We start from the raw sequence: 20,509 nt of genomic DNA on the forward strand, positions 1-20,509 counted from the left end.
ACTAAGATCAGGAACAAGACAAGGCTGCCCACTCTCACCACTCTTATTCAACATAGTTTTGGAAGTTTTAGCCACAGCAATCAGAGAAGAAAAGGAAATAAAAGGAATCCAAATTGGAAAAGAAGAAGTAAAGCTGTCACTGTTTGCAGATGACATGATACTATACATAGAGAATCCTAAAGATGCTACCGAAAAACTACTAGAGCTAGTCAATGAATTTGGTAAAGTAGCAGGATACAAAATTAATGTACAGAAATCTCTGGCATTCCTGTACACTAATGATGATAAATCTGAAAATGAAATCAAGAAAACACTCCCATTTACCATTGCAACAAAAAGAATAAAATATCTAGGAATAAACCTACCTAAGGAGACAAAAGACCTGTTTGCAGAAAATTATAAGACACTGATGAAAGAAATTAAAGATGATACAAATAGATGGAGAGATATACCATGCTCCTGGATTGGAAGAATCAATATTGTGAAAATGACTCTACTACCCAAAGCAATCTACAGATTCAATGCAATCCCTATCAAACTACCACTGGCATTTTTCACAGAACTAGAAGAAAAAATTTCAAAATTTGTTTGGAAAAACAAAAGACCCCGAATAGCCAAAGAAATCTTGAGAACGAAAAACGGAGCTGGAGGAATCAGGCTCCCTGACTTCAGACTATACTACAAAGCTACAGTAATTAAGACAGTGTGGTACTGGCATAAAAACAGAAAGATAGATCAGTGGATCAGGATAGAAAGCCCAGAGATAAACCCACGCACATATGGCCAACTTATCTTTGATAAAGGAGGCAGGAAGGTACAGTGGAGAAAGGACAGCCTCTTCTATAAGTGGTGTTGGGAAAACTGGACAGGGACATGTAAAAGTATGAGATTAGATCATTCCCTAACACCATACACAAAAATAAGCTCAAAATGGATTAAAGACCTAAATGTAAGGCCAGAAACTAACAAACTCTTAGAGGAAAACACAGGTAGAACACTCTATGACATAAATCACAGCAAGATCCTTTTGGACCCACCTCCTAGAGAAATGGAAATAAAAACAAAGATAAACAAATGGGACCTAATGAAACTTCAAAGCTTTTGCACAGCAAAGGAAACCATAAACAAGACCAAAAGACAACCCTCAGAATGGGAGAAAATATTTGCAAATGAAGCAACTGACAAAGGATTAATCTCCAAAATTTATAAACAGCTCATGCAGCTCAATAGCAAAAAAACAAACAACCCAATCCAAAAATGGGCAGAAGACTTAAATAGGCATTTCTCCACAGAAGATATACAGACTGCCAACAAACACATGAAAGAATGCTCAACATCATTAATCATTAGAGAAATGCAAATCAAAACTACAATGAGATATCATCTCACACCAGTCAGAAGGGCCATCATCAAGAAATCTAGAAACAATAAATGCTGGAGAGGGTGTGGAGAAAAGGGAACACTCTTGCACTGCTGGTGGGAATGTGAATTGGTACAGCCACTATGGAGAACAGTATGGAGGTTCCTTAAAAAACTACAAATAGAACTACCATATGACCCAGCAATCCCACTACTAGGCATATACCCTGAGAAAACCATAATTCAAAAAGAGTCATGTACCAAAATGTTCATTGCAGCTCTATTTACAATAGCCCAGAGCTGGAAACAACCTAAGTGTCCATCATCGGATGAATGGATAAAGAAGATGTGGCACATATATACAATGGAATATTACTCAGCCATAAAAAGAAATGAAACTGAGCTATTTGTAATGAGGTGGATAGACCTAGAGTCTGTCATACAGAGTGAAGTAAGTCAGAAAGAGAAAGACAAATACCGTATGCTAACACATATATATGGAATTAAAAAAAAAGTCAGGAAGAACCTAGGGGTAAAACGGGAATAAAGACACAGACCTACTTGAGAATGGACTTGAGGATATGGGGAGGGGGAAGGGTAAGCTGTGACAAAGCGAAAGAGAGGCATGGACATATGTACACTACCAAACGTAAGTTAGATAGATAGTGGGAAGCAGCCGCAGAACACAGGGAGATCAGCTCAGTGCTTTGTGACCGCCTGGAGGGGTGGGATGGGGAGGGTGGGAGGGAGGGAGATGCATGAGGGAAGGGATGTGGGAACAGATATATATGTATGACTGATTCACTTTGTTATAAAGCAGAAACTAATTAAAAAAATTTTTCTAAAAAAAAAAAAAAGCTCCATGACCCTTGGCATCAAAATACTCCATGCCCTTGTCATCACAATGCTCCATTACACCTGTCATAACAATGCTCACTGACCCCTGCCATCACAATGTTCCACGGCATTGTCATCACAATGTTCCACGGCATTGTCATCACAAGGCTCCATGACCCTTGTCATCACAATGCTCCAAGACCACTGTAATCAAAATTCTCCATGCCACTTTTCATCTCAATGCTCCATGAACACTGTCATCACAATGCACCGTGCCCATCACCATAATATTTCATGCTATTGTCATCAAAATGAAATCAAAATGCTCCATGTCCTCTGTCATCACAATGCACCAAACCCTTCTGATCACAGTGTTCCATAACACTTGTCATCACAATGCCCCATGACGCTGGTCATCACAGTTATCCATGGTCTTCTCATCACAATGCTCCATGTCCTTGTCATCACAAAGCTCCATGACGCATGTCATCAGAATGCTCCATTGCCTTCTCATCACAATGCTCCATGCCCTTGTAATCACATTGATTCAAAATCCCTGCAGTCTCAATACTCCATGCACCTTTTCATCAGAAAGCTCCATGCCCTTGTCATCACAATTCTCCATGTCCATTGTCATCGCAATATTCCAAGCCCTTGTCATCAAAATGCTCCATTACCTTTGTCATCACAATCCTCCATGACACTTGGTATCACAATGCTCCATGCTATTGTCATCACAATGGACAATGACATATGTCATCACAATGCTCCCTGACACCTGTCTTCACAATACTCCATGACCTTGTCATCAAAATGTTCCATGCCCTTGTCATCACAATGCGCCATGCCCAATGTCATCACAATAATCCATGAAACATGTCAGACTAATGTTCCATGTCCCTGTCATCACAATGCTCCATGCCCTTGTCATCACAATGCTCCATGACCCCTGTCATCACAATGCTCCGTGACTCCAGTCATCACAATGCTTCATGACCTTTGTCCTCACAATGGTCCATGCCCTCGTCACACAAGGCTCTGTGATCTTTTTCACCACAATGATCCATGCCCTTGTCATCTCCATGCTCCATGCCCACTGTCATCAAAATAATCCGTGAAACTTGTCAGACCAATGTTCCATGCCACTGTCATCATATTGCTCCATGCCCTTGTCATCACAATGCTCCATGACCCCTGTCATCACAGTGCTCCTGTACTCCAGTCATCACCATGATTCATGACCTTTCTCATCTCAATGGTCCTTGCCCTCGTCACACAAGGCTCTGTGATCTTTGTCACCACAATGCTCCATGAAATTTTCATCACAATGCTCTGTGTCCCTTGTCATCTCAATGCTCCATGCCTTTGTCAGCACAATGCTCCATGACAGTTGTCATCAAAATGCTCCATGCACTTGTCAGCACAATGCTCCATGGCACATGTCATCACAATGTGCCATGCCATTTTCATCACAATGCTCCATGACCCCTGACATCACAATGTTCCATAACCCCTGTCACAAAATGCTCCATGACCCATTTCATCAGAATGCTTCATGACCCCTGACATCACAATGTTCCATAACCCCTGTCATCAAAATATTCAATGACCCTTTATTCAAATTGCTCCATGACCCTGTCATCACAAAGCTCCCTGCCGTTCTCATCACAATATACCAGGCCCTTGTTATCAAAATGCCGCATGACATTTGTCATCACAAAGCTCCATGACACTTGGCATCACAATGCTCCATGCCATTGTCATCACAATGCTCAATGAAATCGCTCATCACATTGCTCCATGCCCTTGTCATCACAATGCTCCATTACACCTGCCATAACAATGCTCCACGACCCCTGCCATCACAATGTTCCACGGCCTTGTCATCACAAGACTCCATGACCCTTTTCACCACAATGCTCCACATCCTTTTCATCGCTATGCTACATAAAACTTGTCATCACAATGCTCCATGAACTTCTCATCAAAATGCTCTCTCACCACATATATCACAATGTTCCATTACTAGTCATCACAATACTCGCTCACCCCTGTCATCACAGTGTTCCATGACCACTGTCATCACAGTGCTACATGCCCTTATCGTCACAATGCTCCATGACCCCTGACATCACAATGTTCCATAACCACTGTCATCAAAATGTTCCATGACACTTTTCATCAATTTGCTCCATGACCCTGTCATCACAATGCTCCCTGCCCTTCTCATCACAATGCAACACGACCTTGTCATCAAAATTCTACATGACCTTGGTCATCACAAAGCTCCATGACCCTTGGCATCACAGTGCTCCATGCCATGTCATCACAATGCTTCATGAAAGCTCTTATCACATTGCTCCATGCCCTTGTCAGCACAATGCTCCATGACGCTTGTCGTCACAATGCTCGATACTCTTATCATCACAATGCTCCATGCCCATGTAATTACAATCCTCCATGACACATGTATCACAGTGTTCCGTGCCCTAGTCATCACACTGTTCCATGCCGAATCTCATCACAATAATCCATGAAATTTACAGAAAAATGTTCCATGCCCTTGTCATCACAATGCTCCCTTACCCCTGTCATAACAATGCTCCATGACCCCTGCCATCACAATGTTTCACCGCCTTGTCATCCAAGGCTCCATGACCCTTGTCATCACGATGCTCCAAGACACCTGTAATCAAAATGCTCCATGCCCTTGTCATCACAAAGATCCATGACACATGTCATCAGAATGCTCCATGGCTTTCTCATCACAATGCTCCATGCCCTTGTCATCACAATGCTCCAGGAAACCTGTAATCACAATTCTCCATGCCCCAAATAATCAAAATGCTCCATGAGACTTGTCATCACAAGGCTCCATGGTCTTCCCATCACACTGCTCCAGGACATTGTCATCACAAGGCTCCTTTCCCTTGTCATCACAATGCTCCTTGACCACTGTCATCACAATACTCCATGAACATATTCAGGCCAATGCTCCATGACCTTCTCATCACAAAGCTCCATGACCCTTGTCATCACAATACTCCAACAACCCTGTAATCACAATGCTGCATGTCCTTGTCATCACAAAGCTCCATGACGCATGTCATCAGAATGCTCCATTGCCTTCTCATCACAATGCTCCAGCCCTTGTCATCACATTGCTTCAAAACCCCTGTAATCTCAATGCTCCATGCACCTTTTCATCAGAATGCTCCATGCCCTTGTCATCACAATGCTCTGTGACCCTTGTCATCGCAATGTTCCAAGCTCTTGTCATCAAAATGCTCCGTTACATTTGTCATCAGAATCCTCAATGACACTTGGTATCACAATGCTCCATGCTATTGTCATCAAAATGGACAATGACATATGTCATCACAATGCTCCCTGACACCTGTCTTCACAATACTCCATGACATTGTCATCACAATGCTCCATGCCCTTGTCATCACAATGGGCCATGCACACTGTCATCACAATAATCCATGAAACATGTCAGACCAATGCTCCATGCCCGTGTCATCACAATGCTCCATGCCCTTGTCATCACAATGCTCCAGGACCCCTGTCATCACAATGCTCCGTGACTTCTGTCACCACAATGCTTCATGACATTTGTCATCACAATGGACCATTCCCTCGTCACACAAGGCTCTGTGACCTTTGTCACCACAATGCTCCATGTCCTTGTCATCACAATGCTCCATGACGCATGTCATCAGAATGCTCCATTGCCTTCTCATGACAATGCTCCATGCCGCTGTAATCACATTGCTTCAACACCCCTGTAATCTCAATGCTCCATGAACCTTTTCATCAGAATGCTCCATGCCCTTGTCATCACAATGCTCCATGCCCCGTGTCATCGCAATGTTCCAAGCCCTTGTCATCAAAATGCTCCATTACCTTTGTCATCACAATCCTCCATGACACTTGGTATCACAATGCTCCATGCCATTGTCATCACAATGGACAATGACATATGTCATCACAATGCTCCCTGACACCTGTCTTCACAATACTCCATGACCTTGTCATCACAATGTTCCATGCCCTTGTCATCTCAATGCTCCATGCCCACTGTCATCTCAATAATCCATGAAACATGTCAGACCAAAGTTCCATGCCCCTGTCATCACATTGCTCCATGCCCTTGTCATCACAATGCTCCATGACCCCTGTCATCACAATGCTCCGTGACTCCAGTCATCACAATGATTCAGGACCTTTCTCATCACAATGGTCCATGCGCTCGTCACACAAGGCTCTGTGATCTTTGTCACCACAATGCTCCATGAAATTTTCATCACAATGCTCTGTGTCCCTTGTCATCACAATGCTCCATGCCTTTGTCAGCACAATGCTCCATGACACATGTCGTCACAGTGTGCCATGCTCTTTTCATCACAATGCTCCACATCCTTTTCATCGCTATGCTCCATAAAACTTGTCATCACAATGCTCCATGTACTTCTCATCAAAATGCTCTCTCACCACATATATCACTATGTTCCATCACTAGTCATCACAATACTCGATCACCCCAGTCATCATAATGTTCCATGACCCCTGACATCACAATGTTCCATAACCCCTGTCACAAAATGCTCCATGACCCATTTCATCACAATGCTTCATGTCCCCTGACATCACAATGTTCCATAACCCCTGTCATCAAAATATTCCATGACGCTTTTATTCAAATTGCTCCATGACCCTGTCATCACAATGCTCCCTGCCCTTCTCATCACACTGCACCATGCACTTGTCATCAAAATGCCCCATGACATTTGTCATCACAAAGCTCCATGACCCTTGTCGACACAATGCTCCATTCCATTGTCATCACAGTGCTCAATGAAATCTCTCATCACATTGCTCCCTGACCTTGTCATCACAATGCTCCATTACACTTGTCATAACATGCTCCATGACCCCTGCCATCACAATGTTCCACGGCCTTGTCATCACAAGGCTCCATGACCCTTGTCATCACAATGCTCCAAGACCTCTGTAATCACAATTCTCCATGCCACTTTTCATCTCAATGCTCCATGAACACTGTCATCACAATGCACCATGCCCATCATCATAATGATTCATGATATTGTCATCAAAATGAAATCAAAATGCTCCATGTCCTCTGTCATCACAATGCTCCAAAACCTTCTGATCACAATGTTCCATAACACTTGTCATCACATGCCCCATGACGCTCGTCATCACAATTATGCAAGGTCTTCTCATCACAATGCTCCATGACCTTTGTCACCACAATGCTCAATACACTTGGCATCACAATGCTCGCTGACACTTGTCATCAGTATGCTCCTTGAACACTGTCATGACAAGGCTCCATGCCTTTTTCATCAAAATGATCCATTCCCTTTTCATCACAATGATCCAAGACCACTGTTATCACAATGCTCCGTGACTCCAGTCATCACAATTCTTCATGACACTTGTCATCACAATGGTCCATGACCTCGTCACACAACGCGCTGTGACCTTTGTCAACACAATGCTCCAAGAAATTTTTATCACAATGCTCTGAGGCCCTTGTCATTACAAAGCTCCATGCCTTTGTCAGCACAATGCTCCATGACCCATTTCATCACAATGCTCGATGCGTGTGTCAGCACAATGCTCCATAACCCAAGTCATCACAATTCACCATGCACTTCTCATCACAATGATCCACATCCTTGTCATCAAAATGCTCCATAAATTTTGTCATCACAATGCTCCATGCACTTCTCTTCAAAATGCCTTCTCACCACTGATATCACAATGTTCCATCACTAGTAATCACAATACTCCCTCACCCCTGTCATCACAATATTCCATGACCCCTGTAATCACAGTTCTCCATGCCCTTGTCATCACAAAGCTCCATGACGCAAGTCATCAGAATACTCCATGGTCTTCTCATCACAATGCTCCATGCCCTTGTCATCACAATGCTCCAACACCCCTGTAATCACAATGCTCCATGCCCCCTTTCATCTTAATGCTCCATGAACCATGTAATCACAATGTACCATTCCCATCATCATAATGATTCATGCTATTGTCATCACAATGAAATCAAAATGATCCATGTCCACTGTCATCACAATGCTCCCAACATTTCTGATCACAATGTTCCATAACACTTGTCTTCACATGCCCCATGACGCTCGTCATCACAATTATGCAAGGTCTTCTCATCACAATGCTCCATGACCTTTGTCTCCACAATGCTAAATACACTTGGCATCACAATGCTCGCTGACACTTGTCATAAGTATGCTCCTTGAACACTGTCATCACAATGCTCCATGCCTCTGTCATCACAAAGATCCATGACACATGTCATCAGAATTCTCCATGGCTTTCTCATCACTATGCTCCATGACCTTGTCATCACAATGCTCCAAGACCCCTGTAATCACAATGCTCCATGCCCACTGTCATCACAATAATCCATGAAACTTGTCAGACCAATGTTCCATCCCCCTGTCATCACATTGCTCCATGACCTTGTCATCACAATGCTCCATGAACCCTGTCATCACAATGCCCCGTGACTCCAGTCTTCATAAAGATTCATGACCTTTGTCCTCACAATGGTCCGTGCCCTCATCACACAAGGCTCTGTGATCTTTGTCACCACAACGCTCCATGCAATTTTCATCACAGTGCTCTGTGTCCCTTGTCATCACAATGCTCCATGCCTTTGTCAGCACAATGCTCCATGACACTTGTCATCAATATGCTCCATTCCTTTGTCAGCACAATGCTCCATGACACTTGTCATCAAAATGCTCCATGCGCTTGTCAGCACAATGCTCCATGACACATGTCATCACAATGTGCCATGCTCTTTTCATCACAATGCTCCACATCATTTTCATCGCTATGCTCCATAAAACTTGTCATCACAATGCTCCATGAACTTCTCATCAAAACGCTCTCTCACCACATATATCAGAATGTTCCATCACTAGTCATTCACAATACTTGCTCACCCCTGACATCACAATGTTCCATGACACCTGACATAACAATGTTCCATAACCCCTGTCACAAAATGCTCCATGACCCATTTCATCACATTGCTTCATGACCCATGACATCACAATGTTCCATAACCCATGTGATCAAAATATTCCATGAGCCTTTTATTCAAATTGCTCCATGACCCTGTCATCACAATGCTCCCTGCCCTTCTCATCACAATGCACCACACCCTTGTCATCAAAATGCCCCATAACATTTGTCATCACAAAGCTCCATGACCCTTGGAATCACAATGCTCCATGCCATTGTCATCACAATGCTCAATGAAATCTCTCATCACTTTGCTCCATGCCCTTGTCATCACAATGCTCCATTACACCTGTCATAACAATGCTCCATGACACCTGCCATCACAATGTTCCACGGACATGTCATCACAGGGCTCCATGACACTTTTCATCACAATGCTCCAAGACCTCTGTAATCACAATTCTCCATGCCACTTTTCATCTCAATGCTCCATGAACACTCTCATCACAATGCACCATGCCCATCATCATAATGACTCATGCTATTGTCATCACAATGAAATCAAAATGTTCCATGTCCTCTGTCATCACAATGCTCCAAACCCTTCTGATCACAATGTTCCATAACACTTGTCATCACATGCCCAATGACGCTCGTCTTCACAATGATGCACGGTCTTCTCATCACAATGCTCCATGACCTTTGTCACCACAATGCTCAATACACTTGGCATCACAATGCTCGCTGACACTTGTCATCAGTATGCTCCTTGAACACTGTCATGACAAGGCTCCATGCCTTTTTCATCACAATGATCCATTCCCTTTTCATCACAATGCTCCAAGACCCTTGTTATCACAATGCTCCGTGACTCCAGTCATCACAATGCTTCATGACACTTGTCATCACAATCGGCCATGACCTCGTCACAGAAAGCTCTGTGACCTTTGTCACCACAATGGTCCATGAAATTTTCATCACAATGCTCTGTGTCCCTTGTCATCACAATGCTCCATGCCTTTGTCAGCACAATGCTCCATGACATTTGTCATCAAAATGCTCCATGCGCTTGTCAGCACAATGCTCCATGACACATGTCATCACAATGTGCCATGCTCTTTTCATCACAAAGCTCCACATCCTTTTAATCGCTATGCTCCATAAAACTTGTCTTCACAATGCTCCATGCACTTCTCATCAAAATGATCTCTCACGACATATATCACAATGATCCATCACTAGTCATCACAATACTCGCTCACCCCGGTAATCACAATGTTCCATGACACTTTTCATCAATTTGCTCCATGACCCTGTCATCACAATGCTCCCGGCCCTTCTCATCACAATGCACCACGACACTTGTCATCAAAATGCTCCATGCACTTGTCATCACAAAGCTCCATGACACTTGGCATCACAATGCTCCATGCCATTTCATCACAGTGCTACATGAAAGCTCTCATCACATTGCTCCATGCACTTGTCACCACAATGCTCCATGACGCTTGTCATCACAATGCTCAATTCTCTTCTCATCACAATGCTCTATGCCCTTGTCATTACAATCCTCCATGACACAAGTATAACAGTATTCCGTGCCCTAGTCATCACAATATTCCATGCTAAATATCATCACAATAATCCATGAAATTTTCAGACCAATGTTCCATGCCCTTGTCATCACAATGCTCCATTACCCCTGTCATATCAATGCTCCATGACCCCTGCCATCACAATGTTCCACCGCCTTGGCATCCAAGGCTCCATGACCCTTGTCATCACAATGCTCCAAGACCCCTGTAATCACAATGCTCCATGTCCTTGTCATCACAAAGCTGCATGACGCATGTCATCAGAATGCTCAATTGCCTTCTCATCACAATGCTCCATGCCCTTGTAATCACATTGCTTCAAAACCCCTGTAATCTCAATGCTCCATTCACATTTTCATCAGAATGCTCCATGCCCTTGTCATCACAATGCTCCATGACACTTGTCATCGCAACGTTCGAAGCCCTTGTCATCAAAATGCTCCATTACCTTTTTCATCACAATCCTCCATGACACTTGTTATCAAAATGCTCCATGCCATTGTCATCACAATGGACAATGACATATGTCATCACAATGCTCCCTGACACCTGTCTTCACAATACTCCATGACCTTGTCATCAAAATGTTCCATGCCCTTGTCATCACAATGCGCCCTGCCCACTCTCATCATAATAATCCGTAAATCTTGTCATCAGAATGCTCCATGACCCCTGTCATCACAATGCTCCGTGACTCCAGTCATCACAATGCTTCATGACCTTTGTCATCACAATGGTCTATGACCTCGTCACACAAATCTCTGTGACTTTTGTCACCACAATGCTCCATGAAATTTTTATCACAATGCTCTGTGACTCTTTTCATCACAAAGCTCCATGCCATTGTCAGCACAATGCTCCATGACCCTTGTCATCACAATGCTCGATGCGTGTGTCAGCACAATGCTCCATAACCCATGTCATCATAATGCGCCATGCACTTGTCATCACAATGCTCCACATCCTTGTCATCAAAATGCTCCATAAACTTTGTCATCACAATGCTCCATGCACTTCTCCTCAAAATGCTTTCTCACCACTGATATCACAATGTTCCATCACTAGTCATTACAATACTCCCTCACTCCTGTCATCACAATATTCCATGAACCCTGTAATCACAATTCTCCATGCCCTTGTCATCACAAAGCTCCATGACGCATGTCATCAGAATGCTCCATGGCCCTCTCATCACAATGCTCCATGCCCTTGTCATCACAATGCTCCAACACCCCTGTAATCACAATGCTTCATGCCACTTTTCATCTCAATGCTCCATGAACCCTGTCATCACAATGCACCGTGCCCATCACCATAATATTTCATGCTATTGTCATCACAATGAAATCAAAATGCTCAATGACCTCTGCCATCACAATGCACCAAACCCTTCTGATTACAATGTTCCATAACACTTGTCATCACAATGCCCCATGACGCTGGTCATCACAATTATCCTTGGTCTTCTCATCACAATGCTCCATGATATTGGTCATCACAATGCTCCATACACTTATCATCACAATGCTCCCTGACAGTTGTCATCAGTATGCTCCTTGAACCCTGTCATGACAAGGCTCCATGCATTTTTCATCACAATGATCTATTCCCTTTTCATCACAATGCTCCAAGACCCCTGTAATCACAATGCTCCATGTCCTTGTCATCACAAAGCTCCATGACGCATGTCATCAGAATTCTCCATTGCCTTCTCATCACAATGCTCCTTGCCTTGTAATCACATTGCTTCCAAACCCCTGTAATCACAATGCTCCATGCACCTTTTCATCACAATGCTCCATGCCTTGTAATCACATTGCTTCAATACCCCTGTAATCTCAATGCTCCATGCACCTTTTCATCAGAATGCTCCATGACCCGTTTCATCAAAATGCTCCATAACCCCTGACATCACAAAGTTCCATAAACACTGTCATCAAAATGTTCCATGACACTATTCATCAATTTGCTCCATGACCCTGTCATCACAATGCTCCCTGCCCTTCTCATCAAAATGCACCACAATCTTGTCATCAGAATGCTCCATGACCTTTGTCATCACAAAGCTCCATGACCCTTGGCATCACAATGCTCCATGGCATTTCATCACAGTGCTACATGAAAGCTCTCATCACATTGCTCCATGCACTTGTCACCACAATGCTCCATGACGCTTGTCATCACAATGCTCGATACTCTTCTCATCACAACGCTCCATGCCCTTGTCATTACAAACCACCATGACACATGTATCACAGTATTCGCTTCCCTAGTCATCACAATGTTCTATGCTGAATCTCATCACAATAATCCATGAAATTTTCAGACCAATGTTCCATGCCCTTGTCATCACAATGCTCCATTACCCCTGTCATCACAATGCTCCATGACACCTGCCATCACAATGTTCCACCGCCTTGGCATCAAAGGCTCCATGACCTTTGTCATCACAATGCTCCAAGACCCCTGTAATCACAATCCTCCATGCCCCTATTCATCAGAATGCTCCATGAGACTTGTCATCAAAAGGCTCCATGGTCTTCTCATCACACTGCTCCAGGACCTTGTCATCACAATGCTCCATTTCCTTGTCATCACAATGCTCCTTGACCACTGTCATTACAATACTCCATGAACATTTTCAGGCCAATGCTCCATGACCTTCTCATCACAATGCTCCATGACCCTTGTCATCACAATGCTCCATGACCCCTCTCATCACAATGCTCCATGACACCTGTCATCACAATGCTCCATGCCCCTCGTCATTACAGTGATCCATGATGCTCTTCATCATAATTATCCATGGTCTTTTCATCACAATGCTGCACGGTCTTGCTATCACAATTCTCCATGCCCTGTTCATCACAATGCTCCATGTCCCATGTCATTACAATTCTCCACGTCCTTGTCAACACAATACTTCGTGACACTTCTCATCACAATATTGCATGATCTTCTCATCACAATTCTCCATGCACTTGTCATCGCATTGCTCTATGACCCCCGTCATAGCAAGCTCCATGCGCTTGTCATCACAATGCTTCACGACGTTGTCAACAAAATTCTCAATGGCCCTTGTCATCACAATGCTCCATGTCCTTGTCATCACAAAGCTCCATGATGCATGTCATCAGAATGCCCCATGGCCTTCTCATTCACGATGCTCCATGCCCTTTTCATCACAATTCTCCTAGACCCCTGTAATCACATTGCTCCATGCCCCTTTTCATCTCAGTGCTCCATGAACCCTGTCATCAAAATGCACCATGCCCATCATCATAATGCTTCATGCTATTTTCATCACAATGAAATCAAAATGCTCCATGACCTCTGTCATCACAATGCTCCAAACACTTGTGATCACATTGTTCCATAACACTTGTCATCACAACGCCCCATGACGCTCATCATCACAATTATCCATGGCCTTCTATTCACAATACTCCATGAACTTTGTCATCACAATGCTCAATACACTTGTCATCACAATGCTCCCTGACACTTGTCGTCAGTATGCTCCTTGAAACCTGTCATGACAAGGCTCCATGCCTTTTTAATCACAATGATCCATGCCCTATTCCTGACAATGATCCATGACCCCTGTCATCACAATACTCCTTGAATATTTTCAGCCCAATGCTCCATGACCTTCTCATCACAATGCCCCATGAATCCTGTCATCCCAATGCTCCATGACCCCAGTCATCACAATGCTCCGTGACTCCAGTCATCACAATGCTTCATGACTTTTGTCATCAGAATGGTCCATGCCCTTGTCACACAAGGCTCTGTGTCATTTGTCACCACAATGCTCCATGAACATTTCATCACAATGCTCTGTGACCCTTGTCATCACAATGCACCATGCATTTGTCAGCACAATGATCCATGAAACTTGTCATCACAATGCTCCATGAACTTCTCATCAAAACGCTCTCTCACCACATATATCAGAATGTTCCATCACTAGTCATTCACAATACTTGCTCACCCCTGACATCACAATGTTCCATGACACCTGACATAACAATGTTCCATAACCCCTGTCACAAAATGCTCCATGACCCATTTCATCACATTGCTTCATGACCCATGACATCACAATGTTCCATAACCCATGTGATCAAAATATTCCATGAGCCTTTTATTCAAATTGCTCCATGACCCTGTCATCACAATGCTCCCTGCCCTTCTCATCACAATGCACCACACCCTTGTCATCAAAATGCCCCATAACATTTGTCATCACAAAGCTCCATGACCCTTGGAATCACAATGCTCCATGCCATTGTCATCACAATGCTCAATGAAATCTCTCATCACTTTGCTCCATGCCCTTGTCATCACAATGCTCCATTACACCTGTCATAACAATGCTCCATGACACCTGCCATCACAATGTTCCACGGACATGTCATCACAGGGCTCCATGACACTTTTCATCACAATGCTCCAAGACCTCTGTAATCACAATTCTCCATGCCACTTTTCATCTCAATGCTCCATGAACACTCTCATCACAATGCACCATGCCCATCATCATAATGATTCATGCTATTGTCATCACAATGAAATCAAAATGTTCCATGTCCTCTGTCATCACAATGCTCCAAACCCTTCTGATCACAATGTTCCATAACACTTGTCATCACATGCCCAATGACGCTCGTCTTCACAATGATGCACGGTCTTCTCATCACAATGCTCCATGACCTTTGTCACCACAATGCTCAATACACTTGGCATCACAATGCTCGCTGACACTTGTCATCAGTATGCTCCTTGAACACTGTCATGACAAGGCTCCATGCCTTTTTCATCACAATGATCCATTCCCTTTTCATCACAATGCTCCAAGACCCTTGTTATCACAATGCTCCGTGACTCCAGTCATCACAATGCTTCATGACACTTGTCATCACAATCGGCCATGACCTCGTCACAGAAAGCTCTGTGACCTTTGTCACCACAATGGTCCATGAAATTTTCATCACAATGCTCTGTGTCCCTTGTCATCACAATGCTCCATGCCTTTGTCAGCACAATGCTCCATGACATTTGTCATCAAAATGCTCCATGCGCTTGTCAGCACAATGCTCCATGACACATGTCATCACAATGTGCCATGCTCTTTTCATCACAAAGCTCCACATCCTTTTAATCGCTATGCTCCATAAAACTTGTCTTCACAATGCTCCATGCACTTCTCATCAAAATGATCTCTCACGACATATATCACAATGATCCATCACTAGTCATCACAATACTCGCTCACCCCGGTAATCACAATGTTCCATGACACTTTTCATCAATTTGCTCCATGACCCTGTCATCACAATGCTCCCGGCCCTTCTCATCACAATGCACCACGACACTTGTCATCAAAATGCTCCATGCACTTGTCATCACAAAGCTCCATGACACTTGGCATCACAATGCTCCATGCCATTTCATCACAGTGCTACATGAAAGCTCTCATCACATTGCTCCATGCACTTGTCACCACAATGCTCCATGACGCTTGTCATCACAATGCTCAATTCTCTTCTCATCACAATGCTCTATGCCCTTGTCATTACAATCCTCCATGACACAAGTATAACAGTATTCCGTGCCCTAGTCATCACAATATTCCATGCTAAATATCATCACAATAATCCATGAAATTTTCAGACCAATGTTCCATGCCCTTGTCATCACAATGCTCCATTACCCCTGTCATATCAATGCTCCATGACCCCTGCCATCACAATGTTCCACCGCCTTGGCATCCAAGGCTCCATGACCCTTGTCATCACAATGCTCCAAGACCCCTGTAATCACAATGCTCCATGTCCTTGTCATCACAAAGCTGCATGACGCATGTCATCAGAATGCTCAATTGCCTTCTCATCACAATGCTCCATGCCCTTGTAATCACATTGCTTCAAAACCCCTGTAATCTCAATGCTCCATTCACATTTTCATCAGAATGCTCCATGCCCTTGTCATCACAATGCTCCATGACACTTGTCATCGCAACGTTCGAAGCCCTTGTCATCAAAATGCTCCATTACCTTTTTCATCACAATCCTCCATGACACTTGTTATCAAAATGCTCCATGCCATTGTCATCACAATGGACAATGACATATGTCATCACAATGCTCCCTGACACCTGTCTTCACAATACTCCATGACCTTGTCATCAAAATGTTCCATGCCCTTGTCATCACAATGCGCCCTGCCCACTCTCATCACAATAATCCATAAATCTTGTCATCAGAATGCTCCATGACCCCTGTCATCACAATGCTCCGTGACTCCAGTCATCACAATGCTTCATGACCTTTGTCATCACAATGGTCTATGACCTCGTCACACAAATCTCTGTGACTTTTGTCACCACAATGCTCCATGAAATTTTTATCACAATGCTCTGTGACTCTTTTCATCACAAAGCTCCATGCCATTGTCAGCACAATGCTCCATGACCCTTGTCATCACAATGCTCGATGCGTGTGTCAGCACAATGCTCCATAACCCATGTCATCATAATGCGCCATGCACTTGTCATCACAATGCTCCACATCCTTGTCATCAAAATGCTCCATAAACTTTGTCATCACAATGCTCCATGCACTTCTCCTCAAAATGCTTTCTCACCACTGATATCACAATGTTCCATCACTAGTCATTACAATACTCCCTCACTCCTGTCATCACAATATTCCATGAACCCTGTAATCACAATTCTCCATGCCCTTGTCATCACAAAGCTCCATGACGCATGTCATCAGAATGCTCCATGGCCCTCTCATCACAATGCTCCATGCCCTTGTCATCACAATGCTCCAACACCCCTGTAATCACAATGCTTCATGCCACTTTTCATCTCAATGCTCCATGAACCCTGTCATCACAATGCACCGTGCCCATCACCATAATATTTCATGCTATTGTCATCACAATGAAATCAAAATGCTCAATGACCTCTGCCATCACAATGCACCAAACCCTTCTGATTACAATGTTCCATAACACTTGTCATCACAATGCCCCATGACGCTGGTCATCACAATTATCCTTGGTCTTCTCATCACAATGCTCCATGATATTGGTCATCACAATGCTCCATACACTTATCATCACAATGCTCCCTGACAGTTGTCATCAGTATGCTCCTTGAACCCTGTCATGACAAGGCTCCATGCATTTTTCATCACAATGATCTATTCCCTTTTCATCACAATGCTCCAAGACCCCTGTAATCACAATGCTCCATGTCCTTGTCATCACAAAGCTCCATGACGCATGTCATCAGAATTCTCCATTGCCTTCTCATCACAATGCTCCTTGCCTTGTAATCACATTGCTTCCAAACCCCTGTAATCACAATGTTCCATGCACCTTTTCATCACAATGCTCCATGCCTTGTAATCACATTGCTTCAATACCCCTGTAATCTCAATGCTCCATGCACCTTTTCATCAGAATGCTCCATGACCCGTTTCATCAAAATGCTCCATAACCCCTGACATCACAAAGTTCCATAAACACTGTCATCAAAATGTTCCATGACACTATTCATCAATTTGCTCCATGACCCTGTCATCACAATGCTCCCTGCCCTTCTCATCAAAATGCACCACAATCTTGTCATCAGAATGCTCCATGACCTTTGTCATCACAAAGCTCCATGACCCTTGGCATCACAATGCTCCATGGCATTTCATCACAGTGCTACATGAAAGCTCTCATCACATTGCTCCATGCACTTGTCACCACAATGCTCCATGACGCTTGTCATCACAATGCTCGATACTCTTCTCATCACAACGCTCCATGCCCTTGTCATTACAAACCACCATGACACATGTATCACAGTATTCGCTTCCCTAGTCATCACAATGTTCTATGCTGAATCTCATCACAATAATCCATGAAATTTTCAGACCAATGTTCCATGCCCTTGTCATCACAATGCTCCATTACCCCTGTCATCACAATGCTCCATGACACCTGCCATCACAATGTTCCACCGCCTTGGCATCAAAGGCTCCATGACCTTTGTCATCACAATGCTCCAAGACCCCTGTAATCACAATCCTCCATGCCCCTATTCATCAGAATGCTCCATGAGACTTGTCATCAAAAGGCTCCATGGTCTTCTCATCACACTGCTCCAGGACCTTGTCATCACAATGCTCCATTTCCTTGTCATCACAATGCTCCTTGACCACTGTCATTACAATACTCCATGAACATTTTCAGGCCAATGCTCCATGACCTTCTCATCACAATGCTCCATGACCCTTGTCATCACAATGCTCCATGACCCCTCTCATCACAATGCTCCATGACACCTGTCATCACAATGCTCCATGCCCCTCGTCATTACAGTGATCCATGATGCTCTTCATCATAATTATCCATGGTCTTTTCATCACAATGCTGCACGGTCTTGCTATCACAATTCTCCATGCCCTGTTCATCACAATGCTCCATGTCCCATGTCATTACAATTCTCCACGTCCTTGTCAACACAATACTTCGTGACACTTCTCATCACAATATTGCATGATCTTCTCATCACAATTCTCCATGCACTTGTCATCGCATTGCTCTATGACCCCCGTCATAGCAAGCTCCATGCGCTTGTCATCACAATGCTTCACGACGTTGTCAACAAAATTCTCAATGGCCCTTGTCATCACAATGCTCCATGTCCTTGTCATCACAAAGCTCCATGATGCATGTCATCAGAATGCCCCATGGCCTTCTCATTCACGATGCTCCATGCCCTTTTCATCACAATTCTCCTAGACCCCTGTAATCACATTGCTCCATGCCCCTTTTCATCTCAGTGCTCCATGAACCCTGTCATCAAAATGCACCATGCCCATCATCATAATGCTTCATGCTATTTTCATCACAATGAAATCAAAATGCTCCATGACCTCTGTCATCACAATGCTCCAAACACTTGTGATCACATTGTTCCATAACACTTGTCATCACAACGCCCCATGACGCTCATCATCACAATTATCCATGGCCTTCTATTCACAATACTCCATGAACTTTGTCATCACAATGCTCAATACACTTGTCATCACAATGCTCCCTGACACTTGTCGTCAGTATGCTCCTTGAAACCTGTCATGACAAGGCTCCATGCCTTTTTAATCACAATGATCCATGCCCTATTCCTGACAATGATCCATGACCCCTGTCATCACAATACTCCTTGAATATTTTCAGCCCAATGCTCCATGACCTTCTCATCACAATGCCCCATGAATCCTGTCATCCCAATGCTCCATGACCCCAGTCATCACAATGCTCCGTGACTCCAGTCATCACAATGCTTCATGACTTTTGTCATCAGAATGGTCCATGCCCTTGTCACACAAGGCTCTGTGTCATTTGTCACCACAATGCTCCATGAACATTTCATCACAATGCTCTGTGACCCTTGTCATCACAATGCACCATGCATTTGTCAGCACAATGATCCATGAAACTTGTCATCACAATGCTCCATGCGCTTGTCATCACAATGCTCCTTGACCCGTGGCATCACAATGTACCATGCGCTTGTCATCACAATGCTCAACATCATAGTCATCACAATGCTCCATAAACCTTTTCATCACAATGTTCCATGCACTTCTCATCAAAATGCCCTCTCACCACTG

This window comes from Hyperoodon ampullatus (assembly GCF_949752795.1).
Source record: "Hyperoodon ampullatus genome assembly, chromosome: X".
Classification (NCBI taxonomy): Eukaryota; Metazoa; Chordata; class Mammalia; order Artiodactyla; family Ziphiidae; genus Hyperoodon; species Hyperoodon ampullatus.